Source organism: Hydra vulgaris, chromosome 08 (genome assembly GCF_038396675.1).
Source record: "Hydra vulgaris chromosome 08, alternate assembly HydraT2T_AEP".
In the NCBI taxonomy this organism is placed as follows: Eukaryota; Metazoa; Cnidaria; class Hydrozoa; order Anthoathecata; family Hydridae; genus Hydra; species Hydra vulgaris.
This window is the reverse complement of record NC_088927.1, coordinates 54,607,501-54,612,856: the sequence shown is the minus strand read 5'-3', so window position 1 is coordinate 54,612,856 and position 5,356 is coordinate 54,607,501. Positions and strand designations below refer to the sequence as shown.

Here is a 5,356-nt window from a genome sequence, read left to right as displayed (position 1 = left end):
TATTTTGTCACTATTTACTTTACATACAATTAACTTTAATTTATTTATAAATACAAGTATATTTATATGTATACACTTATAAATAAGATAAAAGAAAAACTAAAATAATGACAGGAACAAGTAGAAGACTGCAGTCTTATCAATCAGGCCCCTTTCATTTGTAACTTCGCAATAGGTTTCACGTGAATTTAACGTGACATTTAAAATTCATAAATTTGTTTATTTAAAAGTCTTTTTTGTTTATTTAAAAGTCCTTTTCATATTTTTTTCTGCTATAATAGGGTTATAATAGAACTATTTACATTATCTCACAGTTTTAAATATAAATAAAACCTCAAGTATTTATGTATGTAATAAATAAAATCTACCCGAGCACAAAATATTAAAATGTTTTATTATTCTTTGTACATCAAATTAAATCAACATTATAACAATCAACATTATAACAATACAACAGCTAAGACAAATCCTTAATGGTTGAATGCGTTTGAAAGCTCTTTTTTTAATTTAAGATATTTTTATATTGAGGCTAAAGGATTGACGTTTAAAACATTAAAGAAATAAAATACAGTTTAATATTTTTTCATTATTATAACATTGCAGAGAATATTCTATTGATTCAATAACTCGATTTCAGTTAAGAAAAAAAAAGGTAACACTTTTTCTTTTAATAGATGTTTTATTTTAAAAATTTCATAACAAATGAAAGAATACTAAAACTAGCATTAATATTGTAACACCATTGAATCTAAAAAGTGGTGTTTGTGGCATAATACTGTAATTTAAAACTTTTCATTAAAATACTTTTCAAGATAAGTCTTATTTAATCAAGCTATAGACAGAATGCCAAAAATTTACTTTTTTATCCAAAAAATATTCTATCGACAGTATGTTTTGAAATAAGAGATGTTGTTTTCTACCACATTTTATATACATACATATAATAAGTAGGTCCCTGGTGCATAATATTTTAGTTTGGTCCCTGGTGCATAATATTTTTTTTTTTATATCTTTCCTCTTCAATATATATTGTCTAGACTTGTAAACTACAAAAACATGAGCCAGCTGTAACTGATTATAGTTTTTCCACAAGTACTTCATTTTTTTTTTTTTTTTGTAATTTATTTTGTCACTATTTACTTTACATACATTTATAAATATAAGTATGTTTATATGTACACACTTATAAATAAGATAAAAAAAAAAATTAAAATAATGACAGGAACAAGTAGAAGACTGCAGTCTTGTAAATTAGGCCTCTTTCATTAAGATAAATAGGTGCTGTTTGACTGCTGCTTTAAAGAGATTTGATGACTTCATGTTTTTTATTTCGTTTTTAAGGATCGAATTCCATAACCGCGGTCCTCGAGATAAGATAGAGAAGTCAGTATTTTAAGTAAAGTCATCAGTTATTTTAAGTAAATTTTATTAAAGTAGCTCAGCAATTTATTAAAAATTACATTGTTAGTGGCATGATATTTGTTAAATTGCAAGAGAGGTCAAAAAAAACTGAAATCTTCGATATCTCTAACTTAAATAAAAATTGTAAGGGGCATACGTGTTGAAGAAAAGAAAAAAGACATTCATATGCTTGTTTATTGTAATATAATTTTGCAGCATCTATGAAACTTAAAAAATAAAAACCTTTTTACACAAATGTGTTAAAATACTGGTGAAGCAATTTAATCTACGTGCAATTTTAAAAGAAGTACAATAGGCTGTTTTAAGTTGCATGTTTTTCAGCATACCACCTGGTTGAATATAGAGTTAAACAATAAAATAGTTCCGCAAACTAAAAATTTTATTTACGTTTTACAGATATGGCAAGTTCTCGACAATTAATCATATTTAAACCTATTGGCTTTAAAACTAAAAATTCTATACGACTACTGTTCTTAATTCCATGAAATGTTTCAAAAAGTGTTGCAAGAGTCAGGGGCGCCCAAAGCATTTTTTGGTCTTCGAAATAGCTAACTTCCAGACATTGAGCAAACTCCAAACTTTTATATATTTATACTTATGTCAAATAAAGATGCTTTGCAAAAAATTGCGATAGTTGGAGCTTGGGACCAAAAAAGCCCCAAATATTAAGCCCCCCTGCCCCTAACGTGACAGCTACAAGTTGATGAAATATTTTTTGTATTATTTTCAACAAGACATATATTCGTCAATAAATTTTAAGTTTTATAGTATTATCTCTCAGAGTTCAAAAAATTTTTGAACTCTGAGAGATAATACTATAAAACTTAAAATTTATTGACGAATATATGTCTTGTTGAAAATAATACAAAAAATATTTCATCAACTTGTAGCTGTCACGTTAGGGGCAGGGGGGCTTAATATTTGGGGCTTTTTTGGTCCCAAGCTCCAACTATCGCAATTTTTTGCAAAGCATCTTTATTTGACATAAGTATAAATATATAAAAGTTTGGAGTTTGCTCAATGTCTGGAAGTTAGCTATTTCGAAGACCAAAAAATGCTTTGGGCGCCCCTGACTCTTGCAACACTTTTTGAAACATTTCATGGAATTAAGAACAGTAGTCGTATAGAATTTTTAGTTTTAAAGCCAATAGGTTTAAATATGATTAATTGTCGAGACAATATATAATTTGGAACCCCCTTAAACTGAGGGGGTTTAAACTTTATATGGTCATAATTTTTGAACGCTAAAATATTTTACTATGAAATTTAAAATTTATCAATGAGCATAAGTTTAGTTGAAAATAATGCAAAAAATATTTTATGGACTTGTTGCTCTCACGTTTGGGGCCGGAAAGAGCTAAATTTTTGTCGCTTTTTTGTTCCCAAGCTGCAATCATCGCAATTTTTTGCAAAGCATCCTTATTTGGCATAAGTATAAACATATAAATGTTTGGAGTTTGCTCCAAGTCTAAAAGTTTGCTATCTTAAAGACCAAAAAATGCTTTGGGCGCCCCTGGCAAGAGTTGCAACTGCTATCTACTGTTTTTCTGCCGTCGGATTAATGTTTAATTGTCAAATAATATTTAAAAGTTCATTTAGTTGGATACATGATGTCGCTTATTCTTGTAGTGCAATTGCTGCCAATTTTCTTTTAACTCAAACTCTAAACGGATGGAAAAAAAGAGTCTTTCCATAATTACTTTTAGAAAAGAAATAATTGAGTTAAAAAAAAGTTGGTGCTATCTTTTTATGATAACAACAGCAGTCTTAAAAACTAAAATTTATTTTAACGGTGCAAAAAAAAAGCAAGTTTATTTAATAAGTTTGCCATCGAATGATATGAACGTTTTACAAATGGCAGGCGTTCCAAAGTCTTAGTTTCTGACATAAATCCTAACACCTGAGCTCATTTGTTACACAACGTATCATTTGTTAACTCGTATTTTTCTGACTAAAACATTTCAACTGAAATTTATTATTATTATCCCAACTTTAAAATTAATGCATAAGGGTGTATCAATTTAAATATCTTTAATGTTAAGACATTATAGAACTAACTAAAACTAAAAAAATTCAATTTGTTTGTACAGAACAACGAATACAAGTTGAAACAATAGATTTGAATGTAAAGTTATGTTTAGATAATTTGGCATTATATTCTAATGGGTACCGTTTTGCTTTCATCCAACAATTATTAAATAAGAATTCTGGGATCAAAATGCGGACAAACAACTCAAAAATGTGTACAAACAGCCATTCAAGTCTCTTAGTTTTTAATACAAACTCACAGTTTTTAATACAAACTTAAGAGCTGAATACAAATAAAGGTTTTATTTTGATCGCTTAGTTTAAATTTGACATTTCAAAACCTGATTACTATATGTTTTTATTTTTATCAGTCGATAGTTTTCTTTGACAATAAGTGAAATTAAATAAATGAAAGAATTTAAAGAATCTTAATACGCTGAGGGTGAATACATTTTCCAAAAATTGATAAACTTCCCCTCCTTTGTATTAAGCACATGATAGTAAATGCTTAAACAAAAAATTTTTTTTGACAAGGTTGGAAAAATTATAGCAAGCGCTCTAAATATTGAATGTTAAAATAATTTTTATTAAAAATATATTTAAAAGTTGCAACCATACAAAATTATTATATATTTACATAATTGTTGATAAATAAGTTTTAGTCCATAATTTTTAAGAAAGCCTAAACTTCAACTCAGAAAAATTTGCTTAAAATAGTTTTTAATCTTTTTAAATTTACTTGTTTTTATATTTGTTCTAGTATAAGGGTTAAACGAAGGAATCTTTATATACTCTAAGAATAAAATTGGAAAAATTGCAACCTGCAAATATATATATATATATATATATATATATATATATATATATATATATATATATATATATATATATATATATATATATATATATATATATATATATATATATATATATATATATATACATATGCATTTAACGAAAGTCAAATTTTACAAGTAAAAATAGTCACAATTCCATACATAAATTACCGAAATAAAACTTACTTCAAAAAGTGTTACTAAAAATCATCAATTTAAATAATATTAGGTACTTCATTCAAGAGATGGAAACCAGTTGAAACCATATCATTCCTTGATCTTTGATCCACCAGAATATTACTTAATAAACTTGCTCTGAAAATCAAACTAACAAGTTTGATTTTCAGTAAAAACTACAAGTCAAAAAAATTTAGACATTATAAATGAAATTAGCTATGACCAATAGGTTATATTAAGTTTTTTTATTTCTTACCATATAAAAACAAAATCCAAAAAGAAACACAATTATTTACAAACATAATTACTTACATTCTTCTTCGGAGTTCTCTATAGTCGTGAAATTAAATCCCTTTCATACTTCTTTAATTATTAATAATTATTTAGGAAAATAAAAATAAACAAAAATGTAAAAAACTAAAATGTAAAATAAGTGTAAACAAATAACGATATATATCTAGGCAATAATAATACAATAAACAGACTCAAAATATTACTTATCCCAAAATAAAATAAAAATAGTTTATTTGATATAGTACTTCACCATTAATATAAAACTATAACAGTTTTTTTACTCATATAAAACAATTAAAATAGCAACTGTACTAGAAATTTTAATGACCTCCAACAAGATGAAACAACTTTTTATAAAATAAACAACTGAAGCCCAGGATTGTGAAGCCATTATAATATATTATCTAACTCGCATCATTTGTTATATTTTTAATATGTAAATAATATATATATATATATATATATATATATATATATATATATTTATATATATATATATATATATATATATATATATATATATAAATATATATATATATATATATATATATATATATATATATAAATATATATATATATTTATATATATATATACACTA

The 5,356-nt window shown here is 25.3% G+C and overlaps 1 protein-coding gene across 5 annotated transcripts in view; it reads left to right on the top strand.

The window, feature by feature from the left end:
* The first annotated feature begins 497 nt into the window (after nucleotides 1–497).
* The window catches only part of LOC136083983 (TNF receptor-associated factor 5-like), a 146,431-nt gene continuing 141,572 nt past the window's right edge, over nucleotides 498–5,356 (top strand). For all 5 annotated transcript variants that reach the window (XM_065803965.1, XM_065803967.1, XM_065803964.1 and 2 more), the window contains exon 1: nucleotides 498–652. The gene's annotated coding sequence lies outside the window, so the exon portion shown is untranslated. The remainder of the gene's footprint in view (nucleotides 653–5,356) is intronic.